We start from the raw sequence: 17,557 nt of genomic DNA, 5'->3' as shown, positions 1-17,557 counted from the left end.
CACTTCTGGCTGAAGATGGTTGCAAACGCTTCAGCCTTGTCTTTTGCACTCACGTGCTGGACTCTGCCATCATTGATGATGAGGATGTTCATGGAACCTCCTCCTCCCGTTAGTTGTTTAATTGTCCACCACCATTCACGACTGGATGTGACAGGACTGCAGAGCTTTGATCTGATCCGTTGGTTGTGGAATCGCTTCGCTCTGTCTATAGCGTGTTGCTTCCGCTGTTTAGCATGCATGTAGTCCTGTGTTGTAGGTTGACCAGGTTGGTACCTCATTCTTATGGCTGCTCCTGGCATGCTCTTCTACACTCCTCATTGAACCAGAGTTGATCCCCTGACTTCTTGGTAATGGTAGAGTGAGGAATATGCCAGGCCTTGAGGTCACTGATTGAGCTGGAATACAATTCTGCTGCTGCTGATGGCCCACAGCACCTCATGGATGCCCAGTTTTGAGCTGCTAGATCTGTTCTGAATCTATCCCATTTATCACGGTGGTAGTGCCACACAACACGTTGGATGGTGTCCTCAGTGTGAAGATAGGACTTCGTCTCCACAAGGACTGTGCGGAGGTCACTCCTACCAATACTGTCATGGACAGTTGCATCTGCGACAGGTAGATTGGTGAGGACGAGGTCAAGTAAGTTTTTTCCCTCGTGTTGGTTTGCTCACCACCTGCCACAGGCCCTGTCTGGCAGTTCTGTCCTTCAGGACTCGGCCAGCTCGGTTAGTAGTGGTGCTACCGAGCCACTCTTGGTAATGAACATTGAAGTCCCCCACCCAGAGTACATTCTGTGCCCTTGCTACCCTCAGTACTTCCGCCAAGTTGTGCTCAACATGGAGGAGGACTGATTCATCAGTTGAGGGAGGGCGGTAGGTGGTAATCAGCAGGAGGTGACCTGATGCCATGAGATTTCATGGGGTTCAGAGTCAATGTTGAGGACTCCCAGGGCTACTCTCTCCTGACTGTATACCACTGTACCGACACCTCTGGTGGGTCTGTCCTGCCGGTGGGACAGGACAAACATAGGGATGGTGTGGAGGAGTCTGGGACATTGTCTGAAAGGCTTCATGGTTCATGTACCTGTATGCTTAGATTTTCCTTTGCAGTTCTAATATTCTACTTCTCTGATAGTAGAAATAGGGTTGTGCCAGCTTATAGATCAGGCTCGCCAATGCCCACAGCTGAGAAGGTGGACTGGACTAAGTTTTCTGATGGGTGTCTCTGTACCTAATTTGAATAGACTACTTGACATGAGAAAAGCTTGCCCAGGGAGTTGGTGGAAGTTGTGGTGACAGAAAAGGTGACTGATGGTTAACAACGTTACAGTGGAGATATTTGGGCAGCAGTGCTACTCTTGATGCCAAAGGGTTGGAAGTCCTGCTACAGGAGTTGCACCAAAGGATGGTGGCCTTATTTGGGGCTAAAACAGGGCTCGAAATTGTATGAAGGATGATCAACCAACTGAATTAATGCGATCACCCAGGTCCTTTATACGTGGCTGTAAATGGGGAAGAAGTATACTCATATCAGGAAGATAGTGAAGGTAACTGCACTCCCTAATTTTAGCTGATTCGCTATAAGTCCGTTTCGAGCTACTGGTGAAGACCATTTTCATAAACTTTATATGTGGCCCCTGAGGCTCCACAATGTGCATTTATGTGGCCCACAAAGAGAAATACCGTTTGGACACCTTTGCACTCGGAAGTATCATGTGAAGCATTGTATACAAGCGGAACCCTTTTGCACAGTTTTTACTCTGTTTATTTGCTTACATAGAATTTATAGTACAGAAACAGGCCATTCGGCCTAACTGGTCTATGCCAGCGTTTACACTCCACATGAGCTTCCTGTCACCCTACTTCATCTAACCCTATCGGTATAACCTTCTATTCCTTTCTCCCTCATGTACTTATCTAGCTTCCCCTTAAATGAATCAATGCTGTTCACCTCAACTACTCCATGTGGTCCTAAGTTCCACTCTCTGGGTAAAGAAGCTTTTCCTGAATTCCTTATTGGATTTATCAGTGACTGTCTTATATTTATGACCCTTGGTTTTGGATTCCCCCACAAGCAGAAACATTTTCTCTATGTCTAGCCTACCAAATCCCTTCATAATTTTTAAAATCCTCTATTAGGTCACCCCTCAGCCTTCTCTTTTCTAGAGAAAAGACCACTAGCCTGTTAAGTCTTTCTTGAATATTGTAACCTCTCGGTTCTGGTATCATCCTTGTAAATCTTTTTTGCACCTTCTGCAATGCCTCCACATTCTTTTTGTAATATGGAGTCCAGAAATGTGTTTCTTCCAAGAGATTGTATGGCTGTGTGGGTGGGGGTGTGCAGATATTGGTGTTTAGAGGTTACTCCATGCCAGAATACGACAGGTTTGATGGACCTGCTGGTCTTTCCCTGTCCTTTTTGTTTATATGTATACTCAGTCTTTCATTGTGCCTCAGCTACATGCCACATTTTTCTTGAAGTTGGATTTGGCACTGAGGAACAGCAAAGGAAGAACGAACTGACATTTATATAGTGCTTTTCAAGTACTCAGGATGTCCCACAGTCCCTCACAGCCAACAATGTCTCGTCACTGTTGTAATGTAGACAAACACTGCAGCCAATTTGTGTACAGTAAGATCCCACAAACAACAATGAAACAAATGATCAGATAATATGTTTTAGTGATGTTAGTTGAGAGATAAATTTTGTTCAGGACTCCGAGAGAATTCTCTTGCTCTTCTTCAAATAGAGCCGTCGGATCTTTTACGTTCACTCAAAAGGGCAAGCTGAAAGCCGATACCTCCATCAGTGCCGCAATCCCTCAGTACTGCAATGAAGTGTCAGCCTAGATTGTATGTAGTCTCTAGTGTCAGAACAGTGTCGCCCAATGAATAACAGCCACTGACATACACAATGGTGTTTCTGTGGTTAGATGGCACGTAAACAGTAATTGAGTGCAAACCTGTTCTGTTTTGTACACATTGGGTTGATATGTGGTGTCTTGATGTTCACATGCATGCCATCTACAGTACCTTGCACTTGAAGGAACTCTACCACCCAGTGAAAGCTATGTGCCTTGTCCAGCTGATGCTTTCTTTCCACAGGAAAAGTGCTGAAAATCTTGTTCCTTGCAAGCATTTGTCACTTGCTCGTTGCAGATGTGTGGTGCCGTTGAGGCTTCTATAGGAACGGCGGTTCCTGTTCCAGATGTTATCTGCAGGTTACCTTGTAGCAGATGGTTTAACTCTGGGAGGTGCTCTTATGAAGTGGAGATGGCGAAAACAGGTTGTAATAAAACTGAAATTTGAGCTTGACTGTGATTTCCTGAATTCAGTCACAATACATAAGAAAGTTAAAAAACAGTTGCATTCAGAATCATACCCTCAGTCTAACTCAATATAATGTTACAAAGACTATCAGTTTGGTCTCTAGACAGATAGACTCAAAGCAGAGCCAAGCCTTACAATTCAAATAAAAATAACAGTGATTTTTCCAGTTATAGTATGATTGACACCTCCCTTTGAACATAGTTGATAGTTATTCAAATCCATGTAATCCCAGCAACTGTTTTGGGACTATTTAATTAGCTTCAAGTGTTCAATTTGGAGAGAGTTAGTTTGGAAGGCTCAGAGAAGATCAGGTTAGGACAATAAGCTTCCAAAATTGATATGAGTGTGAGAGGAAATGAACAACTATATGTACAAGTTAATTACAAAATATATAGGGTCTGAAAATGCATACGGATTTTTAGGGTCATAGTTTAGAAAAAAAGAATTTGCATTTAAACAGCACCTTCCATATTAGGACATCCCAAAGCACTTTGCAGCCAATGAATTACTTTTCAAAGTGTAGTCACTATTGTTATGTAGGCAAATGTGGCAGCTAATTTGCACTCAGCAAGACCACACCAAACTCAAATCTGTTTTGGTGGCGTTGGTTGAGGGATAAGTCCTCTGCTCCTTTTTGAATAGGGCCATGGAGTGTTTTATGTCCCCCTGAGCAGACAGATGGAGCCTTAGTTGAATGTCTCATCTGAAAGACAACAACCTCGGACCCTGCACCACTCCCTCAATATTGCATTCGTTTGTCAGCCTAGATTATATGCTCAAGTGCTAGAGTAGGTCTTGAATTCTCAACCTTCCCACTCAACGGTTAGAGTATACAGATTACGAATCATTGATTATTTGCCTTGTTCTGAGTTAGTGCCGTCTAATATATACCGTAAATATATACATTATATTACTGTTATTTATTCACTTGTTCGTGTAATAGTCATTAAATTAATTTTGCAGTTAAAGCCTAAAATGAGGTCAAGTGTTATTTATATTCTGCCATCTCTCGAAGTTGTGAGGAAGATCCTGAGGGGCTCAGGAAAAATCCAGTAGTTAAAGCAGAATCTAAATAAAAGTTTTCTGTTCATTATCCTGGGCACTCTATCAAAACTTAGCTAGATATCAGGGCCAGTAAAGATGCCCTTGAGGCTTTGCGAAGCTAAGACACACCTATGAGGGTAGTTAAAATACAGATTGAAAATATCTAGAGTAAGAATGGTCAGAGAGACAGTCCTCCTTAGATATGTCCAGATGGGTATGGAGTCGTCTTTAAATACAGGTTCTGGGTTATTGACAGATTTTTTTTATAATTCATTCTCAGGACTTTGGCATGGTTGGCAAGGCCAGCATTTATTGCCCATCTCTAGTCACCCTGGATACAGCTGAGTAGCTTGCTAGACCACTTTAGCGAGCAGTTAAGAGTCAACCACGTTGGACTGGAATCATGTATAGGGCAGGCTGGGTAAGGACGGCAGGTTTGTTTTTCTAAAGGACATCAGTGAACCCGTTGGGTTTTTACAACAATCCGATAGGGTCATGGTCAATTTTACTGGTACCTCCTTTTTATTTCCAGATTTTGTTTGAAATGGAATACAAATTTTCAAGCTCATGTTAATGTGCATTATTAGTCCAGGCGTCTGAATTACTCGTCCAGTAACATAACCACTATGCTACTGTACCCCAAATATTTCAGGTGTCATAGAATCATACAGCATAGAAGGAGGCCATTTGGCCCATCGTGCCTGTGCAAGGTCATTGCACCTGTATTTATTGGCCCTTCATGAACTTTTCTTCCTCATCTAAATCATACTGCATGTTCAGAACCCCCAAAGGAATATACCTCCTTTTAAAGAGCCCAGAACTCCCATGGTTTCTATGGGAACGGCGCATAAAATGGGTGGAGTCGCTTCTGAAATGGGAAGATTTAGCAGGGGACATGATTTTCATCATTAAAATGCTGAAGTGAGCTCCCACATTCCGGTAGCGTGGCCACATGTTTTGGACTCAAATCGCCTGTTAGAAAATTGGACATGTTGCCGGTGGAGTGTTGGAAAATTTGGGGCTGCATTTGGCTTAATAAATCATTAAAAATCAAACAGTGAATGAATCGTGGGGATTTTTAAAAAAAAATTACATCTGTACAGTAATATGTGTTGCATAAACTCAAGAAGAGATTCTTGAGATAAATGATAATGACATTGATAGAAATACAATCAACATTCTGTCGTGGAGGTTTTCTGAAGGTGATTCATGAATGAAGTCAGCCAGGTGTGCAGAGCACCTTCAGATAGTCAATGCATGGCTGGAATGTATTTATAATGCACTGGGGTAATGTGTTTTGCAACTTTTTTCTTTTCTTTCCCCCTGAATAATTTTAACCGTAGACATTTTTGGTAGCCAGATCGAAGAAATTGCCAGGGTGAAAACCAGCCTGTTAAGGGTTTGAAAATAATTGGCAAAAATTGTCTTCCGTGGGTGTGGGGCCTCCTGCTTCACTTAGACAACAATTGGGCTAATTGTGAGGTTTAACAATTTTATTCTTGGGGCCAGATGCAGCATGCCTCACTAGGCACATTCTTGCTCAATATTGCCCAATTAGGTAATACGGAGGAAGAATTGTTCTGTAGCGATGTGGAGTGTAGATGCTGACATAGTAAATGGGTTCAGTTCGAACATGTTTACAATACAATTCTTCCCCCATTATTTTTTGGGTTGTATTTCAAAAACTAAATTGTCAAAAGTTAGGATAAAGAGTATAGGGACAGGCACAAACTAAATGGATATTTTTCTTTCTGACAAATCAGAACTTGAAGGTCATGTTGTTTCCTCACAATGTCTGGCTTATTTTGACCTAGCTATCAATAAAATGAGGAGGTTTTATCATCAATGTACTGATACTAAATGAAAATATTACTGTTTCCATTATCTTGTCCCTATGCACAGCTGATGTTGTCATTTTATAATAGAGTGATGGTTTCTGTTAAATTTCATAAATGGCATTATAATTGCAACATTAATTCATGATGTTTTTATTATATAATATATTTCAGTGCAGCATTCTAATTAATTATGTATTGCATCTGAATTACTTATTGATTACAATTTAAATTAGACTACAGACGTCCCTTTGTTGTTACTATTATGTTCTAGATTCATGACTGAAAATTTAATTAAACACTAATAACTTCACAACGCAGTGTTATTCATGGAGCTTAGAGCATGATGCAGGACTGTTCCACTGCTCTCTACACAGAGGAGGAGGTGGAAATGCCTTTAGGCTGGTTTTGGGGTTTGAAATGGGTGCCTAGCAACAGTCAATTTGTTTAGAGTGGGTGGACCTTCCACCCATTACAGAACCTCATGGAAACTCCTATTCAAGGTCGCGACCCGGCATATTCGTGTCCCAGCCTAATTCACGGCCTTTCTGCTGCATTTTGGCTGATGTTACAGTGGGAGTGCACTGGAAGGACTGCAAATATTGACCCAGGTGCCATGATGTCACTGAGCTCTGACTCAGGTTGTGCAGAAATCCACTTTCTAATAATACAGTACTTTACAATATGGAGAATGTTGTATCTATTTCTTGCTGAAGCTGTTGATTCTGTTCGCTAGGCTAGCAGTAAAATTTATGAGACTCTGTATGTCATGATGGAGATCCCACAGTTTATCAGGCTGTAATTTGTGCTGTGAGTAATTTGGCCTCCTGGAGGTTTTTAACTGGAAACGTTCAAGATGCACAGAAGGAAGAAGGAGATTGTTACCAGTTGGATTTCACAGCAGTACATAATTTAGAGTTCTTGCAGAGGATTATCTCTGAGTTAATTATTAAATATGTCATTGATTAAATGGGTAAGTGCTCCTTTTAAGGACATTTTGTTCACCTGCTTGTTCCTCCCCTCACCCCCGTTCTTTAAACAAGACTTGTGTTAAATATAAAAGTAAGAAACATTGTAGGTGATCATTAAATTTCATAACAATTATTATATGCCTAGGAAGTAATGGAACTCCATATTTCACATTCATATTTTAATTTTATATTTGTCCCCTCATTTTCTTCCTTGTAAGCCAGGGCTGGGATTTAGACTAAGTCCTTGAGGGTTATGAAGTTTTTTTGTCAATCAATCTTTATATTCTAGGGTCCTGGAGTGTTTTATATTTATGAAATATAACCTGGTGCAGATCCAGACACTCTAATGAAACTGCACAAATTCTTCATGGGCAAAATTATGTAAATAAAGCATGATGAGGTCACCACACTCTGTACATATAATTTCTAAGCGTGTATTAGAATTTTAGAATGAGTATTCTGTTGTAATGTACTGTTAACAGGACAGTTTCTTTTCACAACCTGAGCAAATGTTGCTGACTTCTGACAAACTACATTGCCCTCCAGTCCAAGAGTCAATTCTGTTGCAATTAGGTGATCGAATGATTGCAGTACCTCACAATGACATATGTGAGGTGAGGAATTTACAGGTGCGGGGCTGGTTATACCGGCTGCTCCAATTCTCTCCAAACTTGAGAGCCCAGTACCTGTAGCACAGCTTGGCATCTTATACACATGTTTAATTGTTACGATCAAAAGTGAAAGATCAATTCTTACTGTTGTGTATTAATAAATCTAAAGTGTCAGCCTTGGCTCAGTTGCAGCACACTCAGCTCTGAGTCAAAAGGCTGTGGGTCCAAGCCCCAATCCGGAGATTTGAGCACATAATCTCTGGCACTTCTCTTCAGTACTGAGGAAATGCTGCACTGTCGGACTTACCATTTTTCGAATGAGATGTTAAACTGCCCCTTCAGGTGGATGTAAAAGATCCCTGGGCACTATTCAAAGAAGAGCAGGGGAGTTCTCCCAGTCTTCAGGCCAATATTTATCCCTCACCCAACACCTAAAACAGATGATCTGGTTATTTATTTCATTGCTGTTTGTGGGACCTTGCTGTGCACAAATTGGCTGCCAGATTTCCTACGTTACAACAATGACTACACTTCTAAAGTACTTCATTGGCTGTAAAGCACTTTGGGACATCCAGAGGTCGTGAAAGACCTTATATAAATACAAGTCTTTTTTTTTAAAAGGAAGTGCTCGCCAAGATGTCGATATCACTAATTTGGAAACAACCGAGGTAACTGCTACTCAGAAATCTGGCTAAATTCTAGGGCTCGATGTTACCAGGGCTGTGAGGTCGCGGCGGGGGGGCACGTGCCCGGCGAAATCAGTCTGCCCCCCCGTGCGATCGCAGCCTAATTGGATCCACTTACCTGGTCTTCCGGGTTCCCCACTGCTGGTCTGCGCGTCGGGCGGACTGCGCATGAGCAGGAAGGTCTGTCAGCTGGAGGAGCTCTATTTAAAGGGGCAGTCCTCCACTGACAGATGCTGCAAGAAATAGGAAAAATTACAGCATGGAGCAGCCCAGGGGGAAGGCTGTTCCCGGTTTAATGATGCCTCACTCCAGGTATCATTAGATGGGGTGAGGAGGAGGGGGAGGACAGAGATCTTCCCCCCGGCGGGTGGGAGGAAGCGGCCTGCCTCTGCCACCAGGAAGGCCTGGCTCGAGGTGGCAGAGGAGGTCACCTGCACCAACATATCGCCCACCTGCATACAGTGCAGGAGGCGCTGCAATGCCCTAAGTAGGTCAGCCAAAGTGAGTACACTTACTCATTCCCCTACACTCTGTCTTCCACATCATCGCCCCCACCCCACATCTCCTTCTGCACTGCCAACACTACTCTGTCACATCACCCCTCATACCGACTCAAACCTCATCCTCATCTTACCTGCACTTACTCACCTTGCCAGTACTCATCCCCGCCACTACCACTCAACCCAATCCTCATACAATCTCATGGCTCTATCTCATACTCACCCTCTCGTGCATCTCTTTCACAGTCGCAAATGCATCTGTCCATGACAGTATTGGTAGGAGTGACCACCGCACAGTCCTCGTGGAGATGAAGTCCCGTCTTCGGACTGAGGACACCATCCAACGTGTTGTGTGGCACTACCACCGTGCTAAATGGGATAGATTCAGAACGGATCTAGCAGCTCAAAATTGGGCATCCATGAGGCACTGTGGGCCATCGGCAGCAGCAGAATTGTATTCCAGCACAATCTGTAACCTCATGGCCCGGCATATTCCTCACTCTACCATTACCAACAAGCCAGGGGATCAACCCTGGTTCAATGAGGAGTGCAGAAGAGCATGCCAGGAGCAGCACCAGGCGTACCTAAAAATGAGGTACCAACCTGGTGAAGCTACAACTCAGGACTACATGCATGTTAAACAGCGAAAGCAACATGCTATAGACAGAGCTAAGCGATTCCACAACCAACGGATCAGATCAAAGCTCTGCAGTCCTGCCACATCCAGTCGTGAATGGTGGTGGACAATTAAACAACTAACGGGAGGAGGAGGCTCTGCAAACATCCCCATTCTCAATGATGGCGGAGTCCAGCACGTGAGTGCAAAAGACAAGGCTGAAGCGTTTGCAACCATCTTCAGCCAGAAGTGCCGAGTGGATGATCCATCTCAGCCTCCTCCCGATATTCCCACCATCACGGAAGCCAGTCTTCGGCCAATTCGATTCACTCCACATGATATCAAGAAACGGCTGAGTGCACTGGATACAGCAAAGGCTATGGGCCCCGACAACATCCCAGCTGTAGTGCTGAAGACTTGTGCTCCAGAACTAGCTGCGCCTCTAGCCAAGCTGTTCCAGTACAGCTACAACACTGGCATCTACCCGACAATGTGGAAAATTGCCCAGGTATGTCCTGTCCACAAAAAGCAGGACAAATCCAATCCGGCCAATTACCGCCCCATCAGTCTATTCTCAATCATCAGCAAAGTGATGGAAGGTGTCGTCGACAGTGCTATCAAGCGGCACTTACTCACCAATAACCTGCTCACCGATGCTCAGTTTGGGTTCCGCCAGGACCACTCGGCTCCAGACCTCATTACAGCCTTGGTCCAAACATGGACAAAAGAGCTGAATTCCAGACGTGAGGTGAGAGTGACTGCCCTTGACATCAAGGCAGCATTTGACCGAGTGTGGCACCAAGGAGCCCTAGTAAAATTGAAGTCCATGGGAATCAGGGGGAAAACTCTCCAGTGGCTGGAGTCATACCTAGCACAAAGGAAGATGGTAGTGGTTGTTGGAGGCCAATCATCTCAGCCCCAGGGCATTGCTGCAGGAGTTCCTCAGGGCAGTGTCCTAGGCCCAACCATCTTCAGCTGCTTCAGCAATGTCCTTCCCTCCATCATAAGGTCAGAAATGGGGATGTTCGCTGATGACTGCACAGTGTTCAGTTCCATTCGCAACCCCTCAGATAATGAAGCAGTCCGAGCCCGCATGCAGCAAGACCTGGACAACATCCAGGCTTGGGCTCATAAGTGGCAAGTAACATTCGCGCCAGATAAGTGCCAGGCAATGACCATCTCCAACAAGAGAGAGTCTAACCACCTCCCCTTGACATTCAACGGCATTACCATCGCCGAATCCCCCACCATCAACATCCTGGGGGTCACCATTGACCAGAAACTGAACTGGACCAGCCATATAAATACTGTGGCTACGAGAGCAGGTCAGAGGCTGGGTATTCTGCGGCGAGTGACTCACCTCCTGACTCCCCAAAGCCTTTCCACCATCTACAAGGCACAAGTCAGGAGTGTGATGGAATACTCTCCACTTGCCTGGATGAGTGCAGCTCCAACAACACTCAAGAAGCTCGACACCATCCAAGATAAAGCAGCCCGCTTGATTGGCACTCCATCCACCACCCTAAACATTCACTCCCTTCACCACCGGCGCACTGTGGCTGTAGTGTGCACCATCCACAGGATGCACTGCAGCAACTCGCCAAGGCTTCTTCGACAGCACCTCCCAAACCCGCGACCTCTACCACCTAGAAGGACAAGAGCAGCAGGCGCATGGGAACAACACCTGCACGTTCCCCTCCAAGTCACACACCATCCCGACTTGGAAATATATCGCCGTTCCTTCATTGTCGCTGGGTCAAAATCCTGGAACTCCCTTCCTAACAGCACTGTGGGAGAACAGTCACCACACGGACTGCAGCGGTTCAAGAAGGCGGCTCACCACCACCTTCTCGAGGGCAATTAGGGATGGGCAATAAATGCTGGCCTCGCCAGCGACGCCCACATCCCATGAATGAATAAAAAACAAAGCCTCACTCAACCTGCCACTACCTGTGCTGCAGCCACAGGGCATGCATCACATATGTGCAGTAGGCAGCGTAAGACAAACGTGTCGTGAGCATGAAGGGGATGCACAAGGATGTTTGAGGGTTTGTCATGGTTTTTACTTATATTGAATTTCTGACCAACTCACATTACATATTATATTGTCACCACTACTGCCACGTCTTTGCGAATCGTGTCTGGTTTGTGCAATAATGCCCTTTCCTGAGGATCACAATGAAGACCTACAACTGATGCCACCCATTGTGTAACTGCAGTGTAGGTGTATTTGCAGGGCTCTTTTGTGCAGACGGCTGAGAGACGTCGGCGATGTCCATGGTGGCACCCTGGAAGAATGCGGAGGAGAAGTTGTTGAGGGAAGTGATGACTTTAACAGCGACAGGTAAGAAGATGGTGCTCGGGCCAACCGGGAGCAGCTCGGCATGAAGGAGGCTGCAGATGTCCACGACTACATGTCGAGTGACTGAGCCTCTGTGTGCACTGCTGCTCAGAGAGGTCCAGGAAGCTGAGCCTCGGTCTGTGGACTCTGTGGCGAGGGTAGTGCCCTCTGCGACGCAGCTCTCTCTGCGGTTGCCCTCCCTCCTGCTGTGCAGGTGGATGTGTCACAGCACTCTGTTGTGGAGCTCCACGTGTCAGAGGTGGACGGCGTGGCCGGCGAGGCTGGTGATGCTGTTCGCCCTCCGAGGAGGTCATGACTGCAGCTACGGCAGCCCCCATCCGCAAGATGTACATCTGAGGGGGTCCGCAAGGTAGGTACATGTGTCTGGACCCCGGGGTAAGTGTGAAAGTTGGTGAATTTTCTTGTCAGGAGGAGGGTGGTGGAGGCCAAACTTTGTCCCAAGTGACAGAGTGGCCTCCTGCAATGAGTGAGGGTCTCTTTCCTGCCACCCCCACTGTCAAATGGACCTTTGTAGCTGCCACAGGCTGACAGCTGCAACACATCCATTTCAACTGGGAGTGTTTCCCCCAGTATGGGAAACAGTCCCAGTTGTCTCTAAAATCCCACCCCTCCTCACATAATCCCTTAATCAGGTCTGTTAATGACCTGAAATAGCTAGATAAATATTGTTAAGTGGCACCCCGCTGGCTTTAATTGCCTGCGGGATTCCCACCAGTGGGGGCTGCGCGCGCACGTTGGTGCGTCTGTGGGGAACCCGGAAGTGGGTGGGTTGGAGCCGGGCTCCGGACCTGCTCCGGGATTCCCCGATTTTCCGAGCCCCTCCGCCAGGAACGCACCCGATAGCCGGTGCTAAAATGAAGCCCCTAATGTGAAACTTGTTTGACAATTAAACAAAACTGGTTTTGCTAACAAGCCAGGAAAAGGATAGCTGAATCCAAAAATGTGCAATTGCATCAGATATGATTATAATTCAAATTGCTGATGAATATTATAACATTGATTAGTCTAGCCCCAAGATAATTAGCACATTATTCAAACTGAACAATTTAATTAATACCATAATGTGTGTGTTTTATGTTTCACAATTTCTCCCTTTAATTTAGCATTTAACTCATGGGCTTGAGAACTCAACAGCAACACATTTAGAATTCATCAAAAATATGAATTATAAATACTCCTGTTCCATTACATCAATTTGCTCGTTGAACTAGAGCAACCACAACACCATGAAACCATACCAGTACCGATGACTCCAGTACATCATTGCAGCTGGAGAGGTAGTAAAGGGCTTTAGTGCCACATTTAGGAAGATGTTGACTTGAGAGCAGTACTAAAAGTCTACTGTCACTTGGATTAAAGGCAATTTAAGGTGGTAATAAATTGCTTTATGGCTTTTGGGTGTTGTGCAGATTATTGACAGTGAATGTAATTGTAGTGTGGCAACATTGTCTTTGAAGTTGTGTGAATACAAATTTATAAGCCAACATAAAACTCTGTTTACTATTAAGAATCAGAAGATTTGAGGCCCTTTAATGTATTTGCCTGATAACGCAGTTCAAACAGTGATTGAAGTCATCTATTAGCCTGTAAGATTATTTTACTGCTGCTTACCGTTGTCGGCCTTTCACATGCTGCAGGCAGCTGGAAACCAACAACATCTGACATTTGTAAATGCTAATCAGGGATAATAAAGGCCATGCAGCCACGAATAAAGATTCGGAGGTAAGATATCATGTATGATGGTTTCTGCATCTCAATGATAAGGAAGGAGAGATTTGTTTTCTTTGTCACAACAAAAGCAAAAAAAAACTGTGATAGTAGGACCACTTTGGGTCACAAGGAACACAAGCTAAAATCAGTGTATTTATTAAACTTGGTAGGATTTGCTGTTTTGTGGCTGTTTCAATTCATTAACCACTTACATAAGAACATAAGAAATAGGAACAGGAGTAGGCCAATCGGCCCCTCGAGCCTGCTCCGCCATTCAATAACATCATGGCTGATCTGATCCTAACCTCAAATCTAAATTCATGTCCAATTTCCTGCCCGCTCCCCGTAACCCCTAATTCCCTTTACTTCTAGGAAACTGTCTATTTCTGTTTTAAATTTATTTAATGATGTAGCTTCCACAGCTTCCTGGGGCAGCAAATTCCACAGACCTACTACCCTCTGAGTGAAGAAGTTTCTCATCATCTCAGTTTTGAAAGAGCAGCCCCTTATTCTAAGATTATGCCCCCTAGTTCTAGTTTCACCCATCCTTGGGAACATCCTTACCACATCCACCCGATCAAGCCCCTTCACAATCTTATATGTTTCAATAAGATCGCCTCTCATTCTTCTGAACTCCAATGAGTAGAGTCCCAATCTACTCAACCTCTCCTCATATGTCCGCCCCCTCATCCCCGGGATTAACCGAGTGAGCCTTCTTTGTACTGCCTCGAGAGCAAGTATGTCTTTTCTTAAGTATGGAGACCAAAACTGTATGCAGTATTCCAGATGCGGTCTCACCAATACCTTATATAACTGCAGCAATACCTCCCTGCTTTTATATTCTATCCCCCTAGCAATAAAAGCCAACATTCCGTTGGCCTTCTTGATCACCTGCTGCACCTGCAAACTAACTTTTTGATTTTCTTGCACTAGGACCCCCAGATCCCTTTGTACTGCAGTACTTTCCAGTTGCTCGCCATTAAGATAATAACTTGCTCTCCGATTTTTCCTGCCAAAGTGCATAACCTCACACTTCTGGTACTGGCAAACAATAAAGAAAGAACCTATATTTATAAAGAGCGACAGCATGCCCTCAGGTTGTCCCAAAGTGCTTGACAACCAATGGATTATGTTTTGTGCACAGCAAGATCCCATAAATGACAAATGAGTGAATGGCTAGATAATCTGATTTGATGGTGTTGGTTTAGGGAGAAATTTTGGCCAGGGTACCAGGGGAACACCTTGCTCCTCTTCGAATGATGCCATGGGATCTTTTACATCCATTTGAGCAGGCCTCAGTTTAACGTCTTACCTGGAAGATTGCGCCTCCAACAATGCAGCACTCCCTCAGTCACTGCATTGAAATGTTAATAACAACAACTTGCATTTATATTGCACCCTCAATGTAGGAAAACATCCCAAAGCGCTTCACAGTGACAAAATCAAAAAATGGAGGCTGAGCCAGAGAAGCCTAGAATATGTGCTCAAGTCTGTAGTAGGGATAGAACCTCCAACCGTGTGACTCACAAGAGCCACGGTAGGCCTCACTTCCTGAATTTTCCCTCAATCTCTGCCGATATTCCACCGTATTTCGGCAGGATTGTGGAGGAGAATCCAGCTCAATACAACTTAAAAGGTGGGGGAGGAAAATACTACAAAATGGGACGAGATTCAAAAGGGCAATGTGAGGAGGTGCTGGTAAGAGTACTTTTCATTGCATGGAACTTTGTAAATTCAGTTCTTGTTTTGTTAACATCAGAGATGTGTAATTTACTGATGTTTCACAGCAGACATCAATGTAAAATTAGATATCAATTATCTTATTCATCATTATTCTCCAATCGAAGCTGCTCTATGTCCACTCAATGGCCTTATTGCAAAGATGGGGAGAAAAAGGAATGAGTGAGTGTGGAACAAAAGAAAGATGCATGACAACTAAAAGAAGAGAGACCGAGAGAGAAGACCATTATAGGAGCAAAAGACAAAATGAATTCTCATTGGAGATCTATGCAGAAAAGGGGGAAAGAAGGAAAACAACCAAGAATGAGATACACCCTTGAACTCTGATACCATTTTGTAATTCATATTTTAACAATATATACACAGGACCCTCGAGGGACTTTGGGACCTGTCGATCTCCTGCCATAATTCTGACCAGAGACAGATGAAATACCATGGAAAATGGCTGGTTGATTCATAAGGGGTGGAACCTCCATCTGCCCTCATACAAGGCAAATAGCAGCAAGGGGGCGGAGCCAGGATTGGGGACTCCCTATGCTGGCAATTCCCGGTCTATCCGCTCACTCAAACCCGGTGTATCAATGGGGGCCAGTACATCGGCTTCGACGAGGATGCAAGTGGGCCCCACTAAACTAGGCCTGGACTCCCAAAGAGAGTCATTTAAAAAATAATTTATTGACAGATCAGCCCCCTTACCAAGGGGTCCATGACTGGTGTCAGGTTGGGCGGTGGAGTTTCCAGCAGCTATGGGTAGTTGAGTGCCAAGGATGCATCTGATGTGGAACTTGAGCCCACTTGTTCCATGATGATTAGGCACCCCCCCAATGACCCCATGAACTCTGGTGCGATCATCGCTGGAGGGTATCACCATAATCACGGCTTTTCAGCCCCATAATCATTTGGTAACAATACTATAAATAAACATGTACGAGAACATTTGGTACTGACAAGGTTGGCTTGAGTAGAGTTGAGCAGGACTTTCTTGGAACAAACATCAATACTGTGCTGTAAATGACAGGTTTATAGTAGAAGGCATTAACCTCAAAGGTCTTGAAATGAATGTATTTGCATGCAATTGGTTTACCCACTATCACAGCAGAGGCCTGTTAATGTGTTTATAATGAATTCATGCTTTTTCTGAAATGTTTTCCTACAACTGACTAATCTTTCCCACTCTTTCAGCTCATGTGTTTGTAATGTGAGCAGTGCACTTAGCTTCTATTGGCTGTATGTAGTGCTCCCTGCAAGTGGTTCATTCAATAACTTGCCCAAAATGTTACAGGTTATATTCTACGGCCAATTTATGTGTGTCCAATAAATTGGAAAAGCCATTTTGTGGCTAAACAACTTATCGGTCAATCAGATCGGATGCCATAAGAGTGACCTTCAACTTATGTGCCTGCTTTTTAATGTTTGGTCCTACACCCCTACAACTTGTTGTTTTGAAAAGGGTGGTGACCCCATATTAAAATCCGCAAATGGGATAGATTGGGTATGGAAGTGGAAGTGGAATTGGGAGTGGGATTATGACTGTGGGACAAAGCAAAAGCTTTCAAGCATCAGAATTGGTTTGCAGGCCTTATAATGAGTACCTTTGTTCCATAATAATGCTTTGCCAGGCAACATGAGTGAATTGCACTTCTGCCTGTCGAGCACATTGGCCAGACCTTGGATAAGTGGAAATCTGGTACTCATTTCGAACCCTTCAGTCCCCTTGCAATATGATTGGTTAGCCTTTAGCCTCATGTGACTTGGCTTATCCAGTGAATGTACCTTGATGGACAATTCATTAGTTGTGATTCAGTCTTCATTTTACATGCATGCCATCTATTATTATATTTTAACAAGATTGTGTATAATGTGCACCATCAGACATTTCCTGTAACATTTTCTGTGCTAAATTCCTCCATGTTACACTCAATCATAGCCAAATGCATTAAGGTATACATTTAAAGAATTCATAAGTTTTTCAAAGCTTCTTAAAATTGCTTGGGTGATCTACAGATGTATTCCAGCTTCCATAATATATAATAAAAATGGAACTTAACTTAATTCAGTTGCAATAAATCAGTGGTTCCAATAATACATGTGTGTTGCATTATCATAAAACAGCATATCCTCTGACTCATCATAAACAACACCACTGGAGATCT

At 44.1% G+C, this 17,557-nt stretch overlaps 1 protein-coding gene across 1 annotated transcript in view; it reads left to right on the top strand.

Moving 5' to 3' along the window:
• Positions 1–17,557, top strand: part of dtx1 (deltex 1, E3 ubiquitin ligase) — a 243,864-nt gene that overhangs the window by 128,454 nt on the left and 97,853 nt on the right. The gene's annotated exons all lie outside the window — the stretch shown is intronic.

This window comes from Heptranchias perlo, chromosome 25, assembly GCF_035084215.1.
Source record: "Heptranchias perlo isolate sHepPer1 chromosome 25, sHepPer1.hap1, whole genome shotgun sequence".
NCBI classification, from domain to species: domain Eukaryota; kingdom Metazoa; phylum Chordata; class Chondrichthyes; order Hexanchiformes; family Hexanchidae; genus Heptranchias; species Heptranchias perlo.
This window is presented reverse-complemented; position numbering and strand designations above follow the sequence as displayed.